Source organism: Linepithema humile, chromosome 1 (genome assembly GCF_040581485.1).
Source record: "Linepithema humile isolate Giens D197 chromosome 1, Lhum_UNIL_v1.0, whole genome shotgun sequence".
NCBI classification, from domain to species: domain Eukaryota; kingdom Metazoa; phylum Arthropoda; class Insecta; order Hymenoptera; family Formicidae; genus Linepithema; species Linepithema humile.
The window spans coordinates 3609825-3632053 of NC_090128.1; the positions used below are offsets into that span (position 1 = coordinate 3609825).

The following is a 22229-nucleotide window of genomic DNA, read 5'->3' on the forward strand; positions in this document are numbered from 1 at the left end:
TTGACCGCGTCAACCGTATTCACTTTTACTTCTCACAGTGATGCATATGCACATGTGTTGTTAGTATTATATTTCGAGGAGTGTTCGAAGACAATTTAGATTCAATGCCAAATAAATTGTCATTTCTCAGTTTTAAGAGTCGACATTTTTTATTTTTCTTAAACTTAAATACTTTTTTGTAAATAATTTATAATTGGAATATTAATATCTCAAATTTAATTTATTAAAAAATTATTTTTTACTAGTTATTTTAAGATATAGATGATATAATTTTCTATAAAAAATTGATAATCAAATAATAATGTGCAGAATTGCACGATTGCGAATGCATTTCTTCGCAAATTTCAGCGAATTTTCGTCGCCGTCCGCTCTGTCGCAGCACTGCAATTGTTGGCTGATTTATGGCGTAGGAAATTCTTGACACACGGTGCGAGCACATTTTACCCTAGCAGAACTGCGTAAACGCACCGCTATTAATAGGAGCTAGTCGCACCTATTTATCTTGCATCTAGGAGAGTCAAGTGCAAACCAGCTGATCATTTTCGTGCCAATGGTTTATAAAAAATTTAAGAACAATACAACGTTTCGCTCGACAATCAATATGAACGTTTTCAATATGAATGTTTTAACTTCGTTATTAGCGACGAATCGATACTCGTGAAAGTAAACATTGAATTAAGTTCTAGACGATCTCATACATATATATAATTCGTGATCGATAGAATTCTATTTATAATTTTATGTACCGTGTAATAGGAAACACGTGAAAAATCAACATGCATACGAGCCGCTCAAAAGCCAAACTGACTAACTCCATCAAACAAAATTGATTTATTTTATTTATGAAGAGCTAAGCACTAGTCGTGTACTTTGGCGCTAAAATTGGAAAAATTGCAAAAAGTGAAGTTAATCTTGTTTGGTTTATGAGCGACTCATATTATAATGTACAATGTACACGCTATCGAATGACGGCCCATCGATGGTTCATCGTAACACAGAAACATCACGAATCAGACTTGTCACGTGCAAATACGTTTTGTCCGCGATTTCCTCAATTCCCGATATATTTTCATTTAACTAAAAGACTAATCGGGATGTGAGATGGTTAATAATTCGCTGTCCAAGACCGAAGATTTGTTAGATTCATACTCGATTTAAGGCCGCATTTATAATTCGGCTACTCCGATGATAATCGATTTATCATATGCAAACGAAGAGTTATCGTTTGTGCGTTCGGGGAAGCCGACGAGTGCACCCCGGGGATTCTCGTTACTCGATTCGCTCCTTTGTTACACAACCGGCTCTCTCAGCAACTCGGCCAACTATCGACCCCACCAGGAGCTCGCCCCTCTAGTCCTGTTTTCTTCCGTCTTCTCACCGTTGCCCCCCCCCCCTCTTCCCCTCCCCCAGGTCTCCTCTTTCTCTTTCTCATTCTGTCTCTCTCTCTCTCTCTCTCTCTCTCTCTCTCTCTTTCTCTCTGTTCTTCGCGATTTCCCCTAAACGATTTCTAGACACGTCTCTTTCCACGATTCGCGCTCCGCTCGCTTGTTCGCATCGTCGCGTCTATTTTCGTCTTTTTCTATCCCTCGACCCCCCATTCTGTCACTTTTAATTCGGACCCCTCTGTCTCTTTCTCCTCTCCCCATCACGATCCTGTCGACCTCTCTATCTCCACCAACATTGCCCCCTCTTGTCCTATCTTTATTCATCACTCTCTCCTTTTCTACTTAATCTCTCCCGCGATTCTCCTCCATCCTTCACTCACTCCCGCGCAATTACCATTCGTCCGCTCTGTCTCCTTTTTCTCTTCATTTCACTATTCCCTTATCGCAGCCGCTTCGCCATTTTCGTCCGTCTCGCGCTTTGTGCTTAGATTTCTTCTGTTTCTCTCGCACTCGCACCCGGTTTAACAAGGTGGGGGGCCACGTGCTCCCAGTATTTTAGTCACGCGAGGGTAGGACACGTGGTACGTACGTTGTACAGCGACGCATAGGCGCAGAAAAGCATATTTTCCATGAAAGATTAATGTAGAATGAAGCGAACTATATATTTACTTGTCTTCGGGAATAATTATTGGACGCTTCCTAAAACAACGGAGAAAAACATTCCGCGTGATATTCTTTCTGTGTAATAATTAATTACTATAAACTCACGATATGCTCACGGACGTTTTTATTTTCCTTTATGAAATCACGTACGAGTGAGTCATCAGATTACACATCACGGAATTGTTCGTAGAAAACATTACTACGATAATTGGACTGATTTTCGATCTTAAGGTCGAGATATTTTATTTTAAAGAAATTACAATTATTAAATTTTATATCACACCGTTGAAACTTCAAGTTGGAACTATTTTATCGTACAATCTTATAATTTCCTAGAGTGTTGATATCTTTATTTATTACGTACAAGATAGTTAAGCCCGAAAAAATTCGACGAGATTAGTCGGAGAGATTGCTTAGATGAATGCCCGTCTTATTCGTCAGCGCGAAGCTTGAAAACACTTTGTATTGTAAAATCGCGACGACATTGCGAGCCGAGCATTCCGATTACAGCACTCTGCGAGGAAGAGCGGTCGCGAAGTTGATAAGGAAAGAAAGAATATGCAGAAAAGGAAGGGATACGATGAGCGAGAGGAAAACGACGTAGTTGCGCGGGGGTTACGCGGAGTTGTTGCTTACGTAAGTACGCATGTAGATAAGAACGTGCTTATCTGAAGAACGTCGCGCCATGCGGGCAACCGCGTGCCGAGGTATGAAATCGTAACGGTGCAATTTTGACGAAGCGAAATTCAGTCCCGCTGTAAGAGACGAGTCTTTGATAAGTCGTAAGATGAACTGTAAAACATGTTCAGCAAAAAAAAAAATATCAGACACGTATTTATGATTAATAAATAAAATTTCGCGATTTTTTTTTTCATTTAATCATTTCACCGCACTCTTATTTTCGCAATTAAATCGAGAGAATAAAGCCTACTGTAGAGGATATATAATTCGTGAATAGAAATGCGAGATAAAAATCTATTTATATATTTTAAGCTCACTTTAAACAATCTATAAATGTGTAAGAGATATATAATTCAATGCAGATTAAAAGTTGATTTCTGTTTCGAACTTTGTTACAAATTATAGATCGTCCAAGCAAACTTATGTAACAAAGAACAGCTGAGCAATCGGAATACATACGCACGTACAGAACTGCATTCTGATTTTTCAAACGTTTCCTGTGTTATATGACATGTGAAATTATAAATAGAATTTGATCTCGAATTCTCTGTCGCGAATAATAGATTGTCTAAAATGGGTTTAAGACACAAACATCGATTAGTGATGGCCCGGAGATAGAGGGGGAACCGGTGCTGCAGCACGGCGCCAAGGATAGGGGAAAATATCAAGGAGAAACGAGCAATTGAGTTGAATACGGAGATCGAATCGCGCGGGACGTAATGCACGTGTTGCATAATTAACGGCATAGCTGGCTATCTTTATTGTGCTCGTGTATCTCTTTTGCGCATCGCAACAACATCCTGCGGAGAGAAAATTGCCATCTTCCTAGCCATCGGTTCACACTCATCGGAAATCACAGCTCCGGAACTCACAATCGGTATCGCTGCTTTACCCTCCGGTCATTTCTTATCAATTCGAGTTTATTCCGTTATCTCCTCACTTAATGATATCACTTTAACTTTACAGCTTATCTTGCACGTTAATGATATTCCAATAATATTAATGATATTCCAATATATCGCTTTTATTTTACGTACTTTAAATTTAGCCGATATAATTCGGTGTAATACCGGTTCGGTCTATACCGGCCAGTATTGGAAATCATTGAATATTCTTGCGAGCTATTTCTAGCAATAACTACCTAATTAATGCAAGAGCTCCATGTCCGAGTGTAATTTGCAAAGTTCCCACCGTATTTATGCACACCTGTTTGTCTAGGAAGTGAAGGCTATAAATCGTGAGATTCATGGTCGTCGTAGCTAGTAACATGGCTCCCTTGCCTGATCAAGGGCTACGTACACACCGACAATATCGGTATAATACAGTGACGCTCAATACTCAAGCGTGACTGTCAGTACATGCGCAAACTCAAATCAGCATTTTATTATTAAATGCAATTTATTATTAAAATCCTGATCATACTTCAAAATTAATACATATTTTCAAAGTTATTTGCGAAATTAAAAATTTCGCTTCCCTACTGTACATCGGAAAATGGAAATAACCCCGATTTCCATCGTTTTTTTTTTTTTATTTATTTAAGAGTTTCTCGCGTTTTCGGCGTTCTACATCTCGTTTATATAAATATCCCGATGTATTAAGAAATAGGCCGCGCGCGTTCGCATTCTCTTCTCCGGTTGCCTGCCACATGAGGTAGGGCGATCCAATTGGGGTTCGAACAGCCCAACGTGGTGGCCTCCCCTTTGAGTTCCCGCTGCGATCAATACTCACTGCCGCGATGCCAAAGCCAAGCCAGACTGCCGACTCCGTACTGAGGTCTTCGCGATACCAGAATGTCCTTGACAACCGCGGCGAATCGCCGTCGCGATGTCTCGGCCGTAGAATGCGGCAGAATTCAAAGGTCGTGTCTAATCTATCTTATAGACCGAATTATAGTTAACTTTTCTCGTCTTATTGAACTAATAGTTTATACGTTATAAGCGGCTGTGAACACGGGAAGAGCCGAGAAAAGAAACGTTACAAATCCGTCACGGCGTGACGTATTGCATCACGCACGACTCACAATATATCGCGTCCACTTTCTCGCGAGGAAGAGGAAATAAAATTCCGTTTTACTCTCCGATAACCTTTCTCTTTCCGTCGATTATCGTTTCGCGCGTAACCATCGCGCTCGCTGCTGAAGATAATTATAACGAAAAGACTAGAAATTTTGATGGAACCAAAAATATTTAGCGCTTTCAGCTAAATTCATATCAGACGTTCAAGAACTGCGTTTACAGCAAAATTTTCTCATGAATTTTTTACACGAGCGTTTGATGTGCGAGTACTTCGAGTACAAATTAATTTAAAGAAAGAAGGGAACTTTCACCGCGTTCTCTCGAGACACCCTATACACACATGCGCACGCATTCGTCAAGCAACGGGAAGCTCCCATCCGCGAGCAAGCGCGCGCGCACGGGCACACGTAAACGCTCGATCCAAGCACAAAGCACGTAACACATACGTACGCACACATACATGGGCACACATATACGGCACATATATACAATTACACACATACATCACAGCGCGCGGAGGCGAACAAAGAAAGAGCCCTAGCGACCAGCAATGCGGCAACAGCGAGCGCCTGCGCTGCGTTCTATGTGAGTCAAGGACGACACGTGCGGCTACGAACGACCTACTTATATCTCCGTCGCTTCGTGAGCGATCGGCTCCTGGTGCACGAACTTGCCCGAGCGCAGAAATAGGACGGCCGACAGAGCCGAGTCCCTACGTTTTACAGAACGACCCTTCCTTCCTCTCCCCCGCCACCCTCCGCGACTCTGCCATCACACCGTGCCATGCTGGTTAATCGACTGATTGCGAGCGCTACTGCGACCAGATCGCCTCACGCTTAACCCTTTTCGACCATTCCACCGGCGATTGTTACGCTTAATATTCGGCTGTTAACCCGCAAATATTTCGCGCTCGGATATAAAATTGGCTGCCTCGCGGATTATGTGCAAAAATTCGTCTTGTGATATACGTATATGCATTTTATCTCATTGTGTCTGCACATTTCGTAGAAACTGTAATACTGCAAATTTTTTAATGTGAAAATTTATTTCAACTGACGTTTAAGCGGCATTCTCGATTCTGCACTCTCTCGTTTTAATCACTCTTGTTTTAATTGTTGAACTGTTAATTGTCGCAAATTCCATTGTTAGTTCGTGTAGCGATTACATTGCAGCGTTACGTAACGCGATGATAATGGAGCGTACATCTCTGCTCTTCCCTCGAATGCGCGCTGGTTGATCGCGAAAGACTAAACATTCCGCGTGGCGCAATTAATCTTAAACATAATTGTCTACATATTCATTTACTTTTGTTGATTATTATCAATTGCTGACAGAGACCTTCGTTGTTAATTGTCTGAATGAATGTTACCGATATCGCGTTTTTTATCAATTGCTCGTTAGATTTAGGCGCCTCTAAGTATAAGTACAATAGAACGCGAGGTCAGCACGAGGACTCCGCATTCAGGGAGTGGCGGAAATCTCGACGGCCGGGGCCGTCGAGACGCCCTAGATGCAGAACCAGGCGAGATCGATAGAAAAATGGGTCAAAGGTTCGGCCGCCGCCTTCGTTGTAAGTGGTAGCGAGCGTTTTGCGGCAGACACCGAAAGACACGTGGAGAGGAGAAGAAAGAATAGCTCGCGAAACAGTTCATATCTCGTTTCATCTTAATGGACGTGAAAAGATAAAGCATTGATCCGTGAAATATTGAGTTATGAATTATTTCGTAGATATGAATAAATGGCGCAAAATTGTTATCTTTCGTTCTAATGATTCGATCTCTGCTGTAATAAATTTTAACGGATTTATATAAAGATTTATAAAGCTAGAAACAATATAAAGACATTTGAAAATATTCCTTCTGTTAATTTTGCAAATTACAAATAGAGAGAGCATAGATTTTGTGTGGAAACGTGATGCGGCAATTTTTGCTGCCCGCGCGAAAGAAATAACGGTAATCGCGAATTTGCGCGGGAAAGTATCAATGTCAAGCTTTTGGAATTTGTTCGTGCAAATTATATTGATAAATTATATCGCATTACGATCTTAATAATCTTAACGTACTCTTCTAAACCGCTAAACATGACGTTATATGCGGAAATATGAATGAGGCTAGACAAGTCGCGCCCACCCAAAATGCCGAAAATTGCCTATGTACTTCATTTTGGGAAGAGGGTGTGTACAATTGCAAATGCACCATCTAATCTGTATGGTGCGGCGCAGTCTTTACGAAACCAATCAATCTTCCAGGTTCGAACCACGTTGCGACGTATCGTGGCGATTGGCTCTTTGGACTCGCAGCAGTTGGAGTCCAAAGGCGGACCGCACGTACAACTCGATCCTGCCGTTTCTTCCCACCCGCGGCATAAGTAGCGGGTTCTCGCGCGCGCCGCCAGCAGTTCCTGTTCGGCCGTCGCTGTGGAGTTGTGTGCACCGTTGAGAGTAAATCCACCACCTCTTTCACGTACACGCGTAACGACATGGTACACGCTCGTCATGAGCCACAGTGGTGGAAGGATATTACGCGCCCGCGCGCACACGTTTGGAAAGAAGAGTGAGGAGAGAAAGAAAGAGACAGAAAACGCAGGCCGCGGAGTGTACACGTGTGTATGCACGCCCTTCCAATCGCGAGCCGAGTAGCAACGGCGATCGGCCAATGGTAGGCGAGCAAATGACTGCGCACGCCATTTCATCACCGGATGCGGTGGCCCACCGTGCGGCGATTGGTGGGGATACGACTGAGAGTGCGGCACGGGCTACGCTCCCGAGCGTATCCTCGTTCGCCGCAGCTCGCTTTCAGGTCCAGTCGTGTCCCGCGGTAGTTCGGTTCGCAGAAGTTCGCTCGGTGCCCGACGCTCGTGAATGGCCGTCACCGCGCGGCTACAATCCTCCGCAACACCCGTCCGCGGCGGAAAACCAGCGCGGAGTATCTACAATTTCTTTTTTGAATTTTCTAAAATTAGTATTTCGCTGAAAAAATCTAAAAGAACGAAAAAATCTGATAAAACGGAGATCAAGGATTGAATCACAACTCAGAAGATTCTTCGAGGAGCCGTCGTTCTGCTACTTCGAAGTAATTGCAAGCAGGATTCATAGGTTGAGTACTTTTACTTCCGTTCTAGCAAGAGGATTAAAATACAAGAAGTTGTATCGTTTTTATATCAACGATCAGATTCTGCCACGAAGAGACAATCATGCCGATTGTTGAAAAAAAAATTTTTTTTGTCCGGAAAAGAAGGAGTAAGATATGCAAAAAGTGATACTTTTTCGCAAGGACGCGGATACATCGACATCCATTTTTGAAGAAGAGGAACCACGGGCGCCGCCTGTACGACAATATTGTCGCGAATTCTGCGTGCGTGGCGTGACCGGAAGCGGTACTCTCTCGTGTCGGACTCGGCTTGACCATGTGGTCGACGTGCGTATCTTTGATTCTTTTCCTGTGTGTGAGTATCGTGGCAGCATAGGTGTCACCGAAAATCGCACTTTCAAGAGCGAAAGATTTAACGGAGAAAAAGAAAGGACGATACGGCGTGAGAAAGAGAGAGAAAGAGTGATTTTCTCGTTATCTACGCGCGCTCTTCCCCCTCCCCTCTTCCTATGAAAGCAGGACTTTAAAAAGTACGCGACCCATTGACCGCGACCGTCTAACCCATTTACTCCAACGTTCGGTCTCATTCTTCTTTGTCTCTCTTTCTCGCCCCGTCTCTCTATGTACCTCTTGCGCAAGCCTAGTATCATCGAACACTTCCGTTCGACACCGTCACAACGTGTGTACAAAGTGAGCAGAGATCCAGAGATTGATTTTCGTGTGTTCCGTCTGGCGAAACTCTCGGAACTGTGTCGCGAGAAAGGTGAATGCAAGCTATTAATAACGAATCGTTGGTTCTCTCGTTCTTCGGATCACCGACTCCGCAGTTTCGGTCGACTTACAAATCGCGATTACACCACCGCGAGATTTTCCGTTCAGATTTTAAATTCCGCGAATTTCTCAATTTTTAAATTATTAAATAACAATTTCGTGAATAAGTTCGTTCAAAATTTTGGATAGATCGAATTAATTGAATTAATTTCTGACGTCATTATGTTCCGCAATTTTTAAATATTTCACATCACGAGACGCATTGATCCAATATACTACCAATTCGAAATTTCGCGCATTTTTAGTTTTAATAATTTTCCATTTTCGTATTCGTGTATTTGCTAACGCGATAGAAGGAGAATCGGAAGAAACGGAGTAACAGATAGAGAGACCGAAAAAAACGGAGTAAAATGTCGGTGATCTGTCGTTGGTGCCGTGTGTCACGGGTGTTCTCTCTTTTTTCTCTCTTTCTCTCTCTCTTTCTCGAATTCTCATATATTGCTCACTCAACGGGGTAAAGATGGCGGTCTCCTCTCACTCTTTGGCGAGCTCGGCAAGAGGGGCTGAACTGTGTGACGCAACCGTCGCTGTCACGTGACCGTTCCGTGGCTCGGGCTCACTCGCTGGGCCAGTGTGTGATCTAACGTTTGTTACGGCGGCTGATGGCGGAGAATATGTACTCGGAGAACGCGCAGCAGGAAGCAACGGAGACGGGAAGGACCACCCTAGCCGCCTCTTTCTCTCTCTCTCTCTCTCTCTCTCTCTTATTTTTGCGTGACGACGACAGCGCAGGCTCTCTTGGTCGCTGGGTCAGTGGGGGTGAGAAACTGGCTTGGCTCATATGCAAAACGACAGTCAGTCTTTTTCTCTCTCCTATCGGCCCCGCGACAGAACACAACTCAATACCCGTTTCCCCCCCTCCCCCTTTATCCCCTCGAACAGTGGTGTGCCGTTCTTGGGATGTGCGCGCGGTAAAACTGGAGTCGTCAAGACCCGCAAGTCCTCATCGTTTCTCCTTTTATGCCGACAGAAAGGATGGAAAACGTTGGACAGAATGAGAATGCAAGTTGCCCGATTCTGTGAATCTCGAAAGTAAAATTACCTTTGATCTTTTTGTGTATTACATTTAAATTTAGGAGCTTCATTCATTCAACGTGTTTAATGTTTCGAGATTTCGGCGACGTTTTAAATGAAATTTAACTCACGATATTGTTACTTTCTACGATTCTCGAATCTTGTAATCCTGAATTCCGCGATCCTGATTATCACATCTAAATTCTGTAGAATCCACATCCTAGATTTTAGTTAATAAATCCTAGGTTCCAAAAAAAAGACAAAATTTTCCATTTTTTAAATTTTACTATAAACATTGTTTCTCTTAAATTTTTAAATATTTTATATTATATCAGCCATTAATATGATGATGATGATGATTTTCATCCTTAAAATCCTCGCTTTATTGATTCAAAAGCCTTGAAACTTTTATTTTAACATGTTAATTTCTTGATCATTGCCTGTACAAGCATATATTTTATCCAATAACTTATCCAATTCCTTAATCTTCATGTGATTTTAAATCCACAATTGCGCGGTTAAAATCTATATGCACGGGCTCAACAGTAGAAACCGTGTTCCCCCAGCTGTAAAAAACAATATTGAGAGGCTCTGGGATCACGGAAAACACTGAACGAGTACCGGCCGTACTTCAATGGATTCTCCTCTCGGCGATTCTTGGCGACCCACTTGCTTGCTCTGTATTCAGGACGTGAATCGCGATTCTCGCATAATGAATCTTCATACATTGAAATTCGCACGTCCGTGAACACTGCAATCTCCACTTAGATATTCACGAAACTTACTAATTATTATGTCCATACAAAATGTTATAAAATTGCAGCCGCTATTTTTCATCCATGAATTTATGAAACGTTTGTTTTGTACAGTGTGTGTGCTTACTACAATATTACGCGAGGAGTGACGTCGAGCGATAATTTTAGAGTACAGATATATGCATACACATGCGCATGTTATATGTATTATATATGTATATTTTAATTACTCGTATATTCTAATTGTTGACATCAATTTTCATCGATCGACTATAGAAATTTTTCATTTCGATTGTCTTTGATACTGAAAATATCAAATGAGTAAAAGCATCGATTGAGCGAATTACGTAACTTGATTTAAGCAGCTCTGCCTACACCTCGGACTTATGTTAGCGTTGCCGTTGGGCTCGGTAATCGCGCGAGATCCTAGGCTCAGACTGCCGTTCACCGCTTGCCGCGCACTATACTTTCTAAAATTGCTTACTTTCGTAACTCGACAAATACCGGCCGTCGCAAATTCTTTTTCCCGACCAGCCCGAGAACCAGTCGGACCGACATGACGTTTACCACGGCACGTATCTTTCCGCGCTCGTACGCGTTATTTTTTTTTTTTTTTTTTTTCGTTAGTCAGCAAATTGCAAAATTTCAGAAACAATTTTTTTCCGTTACTTTTTAATGCTTTCAATATATTCCGATTGACGAATTCACGAATAAATACCATATACTTATGCTAAATCAAATTTCCGTTACTTTTTAATGCTTTCAATATATTCCGATTGACGAATTCATGAATAAATGTCACATACTTATGCTAAATCAAATGTCCGTTTTTAATACTTAGGCTTATTATTCTCTAATTATAATTAAAATACATTTGTAAAGCTATATATTTACATATCTACTCTCTCTAATGATTATTAGAGAAATTATTATCTTGTACTTTATATAATATATTCGTAAAAAATTATATCAAAATAAAAGAAATTTAATTCTTTACAAACTGCGTGTCGCTATATGATATTCATACACAAGAAATATTTTACTATGTAATTCATTGTACTTTTATACACTAAACATTCAATTTTACAATTTAGGCTCTCACCGATTCTTTTTAATTCAATCATACAATCACCAACGCATAAAGTTTAACAGTCCTGTGATTTTGCTAGTTGAAAATATATTTGCATCCGTGCATGTATATCATGTGCCACTCACATTTATATATATACATCGTTTGATATAATCTTCATGTGATATGAAGCATGCTGATGTTTCTCTTGCCCCCATAAGATTCTGAGAGTTAGAGTCGATAATTTAAATCTTAATTATGGCATCGACAACTAACATCGCGAACCTACCCAAGCGCTGTTTTCCAGCATGCCATGATCGATAATCACGGTGCTTAATAATTAACTGTGGTGCTATAAAATTGCTAATGAAGAACTATGATTGCTAATAAAACACTGTAATTGCTAAAGAGAAACTATAATTATTACAGAGAAATCATAAACTGCGCGAAATCGTAACTTCTTTGTGCTACAATAAAAATTGCGGTTTCTAAATGCGCAATAGAAATACATCTATTTTATTTCACGCAAAATGATTAAACGCTAAATTGCTCGATAACGCAGAATTAATATTGATATTGCGATTCTAATATAGGAAATTAATACATGCAAATTAATACTTTATTTTATTAAACGTTGTGTCGAGAGCGCATAATAAATGAACAAAATATAAGAAATGAATAAAAAAAAAACAGAAGCACAATCAATATAAAATTTATCTTGCTAATCAATGCGTGAATCTTTTAAATCTATACAAGTGGAATGTCAAATTGAGTTTGAATGCCTGTTCACGTTATATTAAATTCGTGACATAAATAGATTTTTTAAGTGGCTGCGACATTCCTTGAAACGTCTCGATTCGACTTTTGCGACAGAAGTCTACAAATAAATATATTAAAACAGAAAATTCATTATGCATATATTTTATCAAATCTTATTGAATATTTTATGAATCGTGTTTCAAAATAATTTTATGCAAAATCTGCCTGTTTTATGTTAAAATAAGCAGTATTTGGATTAATCGTGGATCGCCTCGATCAGCATCTAAATTTATGTTACGCAATACAATGGTGGTGTAAGAACAGGCGTACGCAATCGAACTCTATTTACTCATAATATTTAATTGACAAAATTTGTACGAATTGCATAAGGCTTTATCGTTTAGCCGTCGCTCGTGCCGTCGCAACGCAAGTTGACCGACATAAGCATTACGAAATCTAACGGGTGACAGAATTCGAGGTAAGTTTGGAAAGTCGCTATCGAGAAAAAAACAGTTAGTGTCCAAGGCGGAGAAAGGACAAAGCGTTACACGTGTTGTGCTCCGAGAAAAGGAAAATGGAACCGGATTACCTTGTGCCACTTTGTTTGCATGCGCGCGCAAAGCTTGCTAAGATTGTGGTTTCGATTATAGCTCGTTATAAAATCTCAACCACATTGTGTCACGTGACGAATAGAAGCACAAGAGCTGAATAAAGTGTCTAATGATATCAATAATTTATATACATCGCATACCGTGCTGCTTTAATAATTACTTAAATAATAAGAATTTTCAGTTTTAATTTGTTTACCGTGTTTGACGAGTTAAAAGAGAAATAATACAGCGCGTAGATTTCTTTCTGCCACGAGAAGACCGTAAGACATGCAATCATTTGCGGATGCTGAAACGCCATTTTCTTACGCGACGTCGCATTGCGACCATCTTTCATATAAGCGAAACATTTCCGTTTCCAATTCGAATCGCATACCGCATACTCGGATTCCATCCTCACTATCTAATTTTACCCGTTGGCCCCGATATCGCATCGTCTTGCTTCACCGCGTCGTACCTGATTTCAGGAAAATATTCTAGCTTCGCGGAAAATAAATTATCTTTTTATAGCTACATTTAAAAATCTGGAAATAGAAATTAAAATCAATACTTAAAGTTATATTTTATGAATTCCGCTGATGTATTTTTTGCAGTAGCATTACTGGTTTTTTTCCATTGCTTAATATTCTTAAATTTCATCTTTTTAAATTTAGTTGCGGCACTTTGTTTTGCTGTATAATTTTAGCATATTTGTATAATTTTAGCATATATAATGTTTTATATTTAACATCGCAATCGATCATTATTAATTATAATTTCGTCATTCGGAGTCTTGCGAATTCTGCCAGGTCGGCGCCAATGGTGCGGATGACATCATTGCGAAACGGTTGGCTCGTGGGGCAAAGAGGCAGCGGTAAAGACCGTGGATCATTGCAAGCAAGAGGGGGTGGGGCGAGGCATATGATGTTAGAGAAGAGTAGAGACGACAGACGGAGAGGGAATAGATGAGGAGAAGCGGGATACATACAAAAGATGCAAGGAAACAACCAGAGAGAGTGAGAGAACGATGGCGGCCATGATGAGACAAGACGAGCAGAATGGTACCATGATATAAGCATGCTGTAGTGAATCTGCCGAATGGAAGGGATGGAAGAAGGGGTCGGAAAGGGGGGCAGGTAGGCCTTGAAGAAGCAAAGACGAATAAAAGCACGCGGCGCTTATGAACGGAACTCTAACGCTGAAGTCAGCACGGTTATTTCTCAAGCTGAAATCAGCGTACCTTTCCCTGTGGCGTGGATAAAAATCGTATTCGCACTTTTCCTATTTAACACATATCTATTTTAATTAATTAAATAAAATTCCTTAATTACTACACGAGATGAGATTTTACATATCGAAATACTAACGATACATATTAATTATACACAGAAATTCATGCGATTTAATGATCAGGAAAGTGTAAGTTTATGAATAATGTAACAAATATACATAGTTTGTGTCGCGGTTAGAAAGAGAAAGAAAAAGACCGGACACGCTTATCGCCGGTATTCGCACATGTATGTGCTCTTATGCATATACTTGTATATCCACATGTATATGTGCATAGACCAGTAGGTTGCGTAATCGACGACGATATCAATTATTAGGCAGCACAGTCGGGGCAAGTCGTTGACAAATGTTCGTCAATGCCAACATCGCATCGACGGTCGTCGATTTATTTGCGGTGTTTCAAAAAAGAAGGCACATGAAACAGAATCATTTTTACACTTCATTTCCTGTTTTACAAAGAACCATGCAAACGATAAATTTATCAAATCATTCAAAAATTTCGTTAAGTTTTTATGACGTCTTTCATTTAAAAAAATAAACTTTCTTGATGTCTAAAATTCAAAATCATTAAATTATAAACCAATAAAAGAGCAAAGTGCAGTTGACGGTGCAAAATTAATTTTGCATTGCAGAACTCCATTGTTGCAAAAGTGTTTATTGATGTAAAATTCAGAAATTTTAATCGTACAAAATTAATTTCTTATATTATCAATCATTCAAAGCGTTAACTTATAATATAATTTTATAGTTCTTTATTTTATAACTTGAGTATCTTCTACGAAAAAAAGAGAAACAAGGCGGGTCTTGTGGGTCCGATATTTTCGGTGAAAACCTTCGAGACGCGCACGAGGGCGGAGGATGGTATTCTCTCTCTTTCCATCTGTTTCCATTCCACGGACTTCTATGGTATTCGCTCCCGCGTCTCTTCTTCGCCGAAAAGCCCACCCCAACTTTCACCCTCGCCCACCATTCCCAAACGATTTCTCGACCGAAGATGGCTGCCGTGAGGTCATCGCTAGACCACGCCCTGCGAAACGGAGCTCTTTCCGCTATGAGATGTTGAGAGGAGAATCAAGAACACCTCAAGGACAACGAGCTCCTGCGGGAACCACATGCCGGCTGGCCCGCTCCGCGTTCCTCTCTTCCCGGAAATCGCGAGCGCGCGCGAGTGGGCCGATTCACGCGCGTCATGGCACATGATGTAGGAAAATTACCGGTCATCATACGTAGAAACGATTAAGTGTTTCCTCATTCTGATTCTCCGTACGATATCACTGAAGGTGCGAAGATACAGCTTCGATAGAACACATAGGTGTATAAAAACTTCCCATTTTAGCTCATTATCAAAATGGTGAAAAAAAAAACTATAGTTAATACAATTATAAAATTTTATCGCTTTGAACGATCTATAATTCGCGAGCGGAATTTGAGATAGAATTCTAATATTATTTATAACATTACGTACCGTGTAATACAAGGAACATTTATAAGAAAACAGAATACACATTTTTTGTAAAATATATACCACTGCATACGTATTTCACACGTGTGTGCAGATATATCGATTCTTCAATCCTGATTCTAAAATTATAAATAAAAAACCCGATTTATTAATTATAAGCGGAATTCTCCGCGGACAGTTTCCAACCCGCGGTGGATTGTAAATGTCTTTCAGGTGAATTAATAATATTCTTTTCAGCGTTTCGCAGAAAAATATTCCTCGGAATTATTTTTAGTTAGCGATGCACAGAATACGGTGTGATTATCGCGAAGATCATCAGCGACACATTTCATTCTCTTCCGCCATGTCTTCCTACTCGTTGCCCCTCTCTCCCGCCGCGCCGTCTTCTTTCGTTCTTGCTGACCCGGCGTATATAGCGCGGGCGAATAAGCTTACGTAAGAGATACGTACCTACTTACTTACCAACCTACCTACTGACTATTCAAGGGATCAAGGCAAACCGGTAGACAGGCAGGCTTAGTAGGCAGGTAGATGAGAGTGGGTAGGTGGGCACACGTTGCACGCATGCTCCCGACTCGAAACCTGCCAAATGAACAAGCGATACAACGGAAATACCATTCCGCGTGCTCCTCCTTCACCTCTCGAGCGTTGCCGCGATCACCCCCGCTCCGCCTAAGATCCCATCTCCGGGGCCCTCTCTCGCCATGTGGATTAACGAAGAGGAGAATATATATTCAAGGTCCTGAAAGGATCGCCGACGATTCTCACGCTCGGTGACGTAACCGATGCTTGATGGCGGTCGGATCCGATCGGTTCGACTGTGCGCGAAAGCAAGAGTTCCCGATGTCAAGGATGCGAGCTAGTTGGGTTTTGTTAAAACACGGGCCTTGAAGTGTGCAGAATCATTAGTTAAAGATCAGAGATCTGTAGAGATACCGTGTTAAATCTTTCTCGCCGGTCGGGACTCGGTCACTTCTCGGTCGAGAATATTTCTCGCGAGATATTACAAGACGGGAACAAAAATAATTTGAAAATTCACGAATAATTGGGAAGCTTGCAAGCACGTAAATTTATGCGGTCATTTCATAGACGCAACTGGCCCAGTTTGCAAAGAGGTTGACAAAGAGAGGGAGGAGGAGGAGGAGGAGGAGGAGGTTGGAGGCACATGAATCTGTGTCACTGCACACGCGCGCTCGCTGTACCACTTCGCGCACTCTTTACTGTTGTTCTTGGCCCCCTTGCTAAACGCGGAATCGCGGAATGCTCGCAACTTTCCTACTTATACATGGTGGCAGTGAATTGTATCGATAAACTTCCAAAAAAGATCATTATGACCTCAATTTGCAGCTTTAATCTCCTTTATTTTGCAGTTTTACGATGAATGACAGTAACGTTGCTGTTGAAGTTCTCTTGCTTATTTCTTTAATATATTTTTCAACTCTAAACTCCTAATTTAACGAATAAAATAAAGGCATTTTTGATATTTAAATACACGTTATAAGCTAATAAGAGCCACAAATGTAGTTAAAAAATTAATTTTAGTATAAAAGTCTTAATCTTTATTCATTTAAATTAAACAGAAGTCTAATGAAATTTCTAAAATTAAGTTTAATTTCATTAATAATTAGCTAACGCAAATTCCGATAAAAATATTCTTTATATCATAATTGCATATAATGTACATCCGCGATATCAACACGGAGAAAATTTTAAATAAAAAATTACTGTGACACGGCAGTAGCCGCGGGCCATAAGAAGAATAATAAATTTAAATACTATGGTCATTATGTAAAAACATAGTAAAAATTTTTATAATTCCTTCACGATTCGCGGCTAATGTCGTACATAGTAATTTTTTAGATATAAAATTTTCTCCGTGTAATCAACAATTCGAGCTAAATCATTCAGCGCTTTGTCTTCGTTATTGCAAAAACTCAGAGGCACCGAAAATATTACAGCTGTATTATTTATTATACGTAATCTCTCGTGGTTTTTATTAATTTATTTAAATATTTATTTATAGTAAAATAAATATGTTTCCGGCTTTCTTCTTTCATTGACCCAGTTTGTTCATTTGTAAAGTTTCACATTACTGATCGTAGTACAATGTATGATAGTTAAGAAATGTAGGGCACCCGGTATGCGTACGCAGGAAGCATCACGCAAGCATGCTTTTCTAGTGTCTGTGTCGTAACTATATTATAAGTGTAATGTTGCGTGCTGTATGTTGCGTGCTCAATCATAATATCGTTATGATAAAATGTTCCATTGCAAAGTACAGTGGTCTCCATTGCGAAATAATGTGTCTTAAATACGCTTCTTTATCTCTTTTGGAAATGCAAATTCTATTTCTTTATTATTTAATTTTTTACTCTCGACAAATTTTATTGCTATAAATATTTGAATTTAAATCGTAGTTTTTAATTATGACAAAAACATTTAACACACCTAGCCATATAATTAGTGGTTTTCCTTATGTATAACTCTTGTCTGTGTGTATATGACGTCAGTCGCAATTACCTTTTTTTTTACGTGAAACAAAAAAAGAAATCGGCCTCAATTTATCGCTGTGATCGGTTACGAGTTGTACAACTGGTGTTATTCGTTCAAACGTTATGCAAGTGCGGACATAATTTTCTAGTCAACACTTCTCTCATGCTCTTGTCCGCCATATTCTCAATCGTGTGATTAGAAACATGTATCTAACAGCGATTACTTTTTTGCACATCCTCTCAACACATTTACAATGTTCTGAATATTTTACACTTCGCATTTCGAATCAAATGCTTAATATCTAGATATTTGCACACCCATCATGATTTTTAGTTAAAAACATCAGAATTGTTCAAAATAGCTTAGAAAATTAATTAAAAAATCCAAAGCTAAATCTGAAGCAAAAGTCTTAAAACCGGAAGTGTGAAGTATTCACGACGCCGTGTATATATATATATATATATACATAAAACTTCTGTCGCAACTTTTTATCCAGGCAAGTCTCCTACTTGTTTTTTTCCATAGCACGGCAAACAAGCTGGACGTGTGAAGCCGCGCATCGGAAAAGACAAGACCTCTATAATGAGCGGCGGCTGCAAAAAGACGCGAGCGTAATTAATCGACCTTGCGAGCGCTGAAGAAAAAGCCGCGAGCTAGATTTAGCCGATGCAGGGGAGGGACTCCCTGCCTCGATTACATGAACGAGCTCTCGCCATTTTGCCTCGTTGCTACTCCTGTCCGACACCGGCTCGTTTCGCGTTTCGACCTTCGAACGTCGTCGGGGGAAAAGAGCCATTGTCAGAGCAGCTCTTCGGGGAAAGGTGGAGAGCAGCGGGAGAATGAACAGGGGAAGTGATGCCGAAAGAACGCGGGAGAGGTGTGCGAAAGAGCAGCTAAGCTCGCCGTCTTCCTGTCTCTCTCTCCTTTTATACCTTTTTTTTTTTTTACTGGTCTCTCTTGTAAGTATATCCCTTCGCCCGCTCGTCCCTCTCCGAACGCAAATTCCGAAGATCCATCGTTGAAAAGTAAAAGTCGTCGCATATACTTACATATCTGCGCGCTGCGGCTGGCGATAAAGCCGAGATCTCTGCCGTCGACGTATTTATTTTTATACATCTTTCTTCTATTTCCTCTTCTTTACGTAACTTCTTCTGGTGACGTAACGTCGATGACTGTACAATGACTTTGTACATTTATGTGTATGTATCCTCATATATCTTTTTTTATTCTTCTTTCTCGGTGTGTCTGTTGTAAATATTTTTCTCTCTCTTCGAGTGCAAATTCCACGGATTTATCTGCGAAGAGTAAAACTTACATTACACGTGGTAATAAAATCGAGATCACCGATATATTTGTTTTTATGTGTATTCTTCTAGTTTCTCTTCTTTATGTAACTTCTTCGCGATGTAGCTTCGTAAAAAATAATAATTTCGCATAATCAATACATCCTGCTATGTTATCGTCTATCCGGAAGAATAAATTAGTCTTTATTGCGTTCTGAATGAACGGTGACACGCGAGGATTGCATGTACTTCCGCGATCGCAGGTGCACGTGTATTCACGGCGTCTCCCCGGACTGTCCGGCGCTACGCGGAAACACACTGAAAGTGCAACGAAGGCGTTAACTATACGTGTGCAAAATCTTTCGATGGAAGCGAAATAAACTCTGTTATGACTCAGCCTCGAATTATCTATTTATTTATCGTTAAAAAACTTGTTAAGGCATCCGTCGTGGCGATATTCCCGCTGTATCATTCACGCCGCATTTATCGCCGCAATATAATTACTCCATTGCCTATAATAATTATGCTGCGTCTATTGGAAATATTGCGTTGTGGATTCCGATCCGGGTCGTCCGAGCCTTTACCTAGATTCAGCCAGACCGCCGCGACCTCCGCCGTAAACCGAGCCCTACATCAAGCGAGCATACATGCGTTCACAACGGTCCGCAGCTATGTACACGCGCGCGCATACCTTGTACAACCGGATGCGTTAATGGTATCCGCCGCGTTTGTGTTCGTAATGGTATTTCACGATGCTCGACTCACCGATTCCTATCTCAGATTTTGCATTATCAGTTTCCGCAAAAAACAAAATAAAATTCGACGCAAAACTTCGTTATTCCTCGCGAATATGGAGCAATTAAGCCGCGCGATTAATTAAAATTGGCGTAATCGAAAAGTTTCCGGGATATCGTGAAGAAATTGAATGATTTTTGAACGCAAATATATTTACATTTATATAATCGATACGTATACAATTAATACGCTCAATTGTAAATGCGCTACAGCTCTTCGGCTGCTCGTTCGATCGCGCTCGGCAACGCCGCGTTCACGCTCGCGCTCCGGGTGTGCGCGCGCGCTGGTTGTTGCGTAACGCTGCGGAGTCATGCGATAGGGATAGATCCGTCGTTGCGCGACGCGATGGTGGTATATACAGCAGATAGACAAGGACGAAGCCGACGATGGATGTGCCAGACGAGGGTGCGGATGAGAGGGGCGACGGTTCAGCCTTGAAACGCTTCGTCACGAGCGCCACGCACGAACGTTGGACTTGCCGCAGATTGCACGGATTCTCGTGGTTTCTTTCCGAGCTTTTCCTACATTTAGCAAAGTTGCGAAAAAGAATTTTTCCTGAACTTATTTCAAAATCTTCAAGAAACAACAGATTTCTTTGTGGGTGAAAAATTCGTTCCACTTTTAATAAGAAAATTTATAGGAAATTAAATATACTTTAATTGACACAACTTTCAATCAGAGAGTGATTTTCTTTTCAGCAAGTAACTGATTTAAAAAAAGAATATTTTACTTTATCATTTCTTTAGAATTCTTTTTTTGAAACTTTAGGAAAATTTAATGAAAGTTACATTTTACATGCTTTAAAAATATAAAAGTTCTCAAACGAACACGATTCTAGCAAAATGGGACATCGATCCAACATACTCGAAAATATAGTAAAGTGGGTTACTAGGCAAAGACCCAGTTTTCATTCTCAAGTGTTCTCAGTTATATTTTATCCCGAAGAAACTTTCCAGTTGAAATATTCGTTAATCCTTCGCAGCGCGGCCTTTTTCGACACTCAATTCGGTCCCTATTCATTTTACTTCACGTTATATATATATATATATATATATAGGGTGTCTCTATAAAACATTCGTAGCCGGCAATAATGCTGGCACAATAGTCTGTCTACAGAGTTTAATCTAACGAATTAGCTATTCAATTGTGAATTGTGCTGTATTTCAGATCTGAAATTATTACTTTCTTTCATCGGGATCATTTATAAATAATTCCAAAAGATTTTAAAATCGAAAAAAATGCTATTCTTCGATTTTCCGCACGCGTTTCCGAGGCACCCCGTATATAATCGATACGCAGCGCGATGCTCGACCGCGAGTGAAATTCCTGTAACGCCGCGTAAGACAGCGGATAGCCCCGTAGCCACGGGAATCCACGTGCTGCTCCTGTCGGGGTCACCCCCGGAGCGGCCAGACGACCAGGAAGCGGAAGCGGTCGAGCGAATCGTTAAGAAAGCGGAGCGGAAGAACCGACCCTATCGCCGGCCGAATCGGTGAATCGAGGGAGAAGGGGTCGAACTAAGGAAGCGAGGGACGAAAGAAAAAAAAAAAGCGGGTTTACCAGGAGGGTAGAACTCGCTTCGACCTCTTGGTAGGCCTCGATCGATGCCGTCGCCATGGCGACCTGGCTGGCACCGCGGTGCTCCACTACTGATTATTTATGTCAAAGATTCTCCCCCCTCCCTCCTGCCCGCTCTTCGCAACCCCCCTCCGAGGCACGAAACGCAAACGCCGAGCGAACTACCCCGGGCAGAGGGGCGAACGCTCGATCTGGCAGCCTACTAGCCTACCCACGTGACACTGAAGACCAAGGGGTTCAGGGGGACGGATGAACTGCGGGTTAGGGTGGTGGAATATGTGGACGGGAGCGAAGGGGTACGTAGCGAACAGTGGCGTAAGTTGCGGCAAAGAATCGAAGGGTTTCAATTTCGCGTATCAATTTTATCGATTTTCCGAGAGGATAATTTCGTGTGACATTTTACCGTGAATTTTAATATTATTTAAATCACACGTAATTTAATGAAAAACAGCACGTGACAATTTCGCTCTCGTTATA

General features: G+C 40.8%; 3 long non-coding RNA genes across 3 annotated transcripts; 1 reads left to right on the forward strand and 2 right to left on the reverse strand.

Annotated features, from left to right (window-relative positions):
* Window positions 1-539: 539 nt before the first annotated feature.
* On the reverse strand, window positions 540-3910 carry LOC136996965 (uncharacterized). The gene is made up of 2 exons (XR_010887793.1): window positions 2154-3910; window positions 540-2084 (listed from the first exon to the last, which is right to left on the reverse strand). It is a non-coding gene; the product is annotated as an uncharacterized lncRNA (long non-coding RNA).
* Window positions 3911-5287: 1377 nt separating this feature from the next.
* Window positions 5288-19775, forward strand: LOC136996964 (uncharacterized). Its single transcript, XR_010887792.1, has 2 exons — window positions 5288-9699; window positions 18622-19775. It is a non-coding gene; the product is annotated as an uncharacterized lncRNA (long non-coding RNA).
* LOC136996963 (uncharacterized) lies at window positions 16944-20299 on the reverse strand. Its single transcript, XR_010887791.1, has 2 exons — window positions 19146-20299; window positions 16944-18689 (listed from the first exon to the last, which is right to left on the reverse strand). It is a non-coding gene; the product is annotated as an uncharacterized lncRNA (long non-coding RNA).
* Between the last annotated feature and the right edge of the window lie 1930 nt (window positions 20300-22229).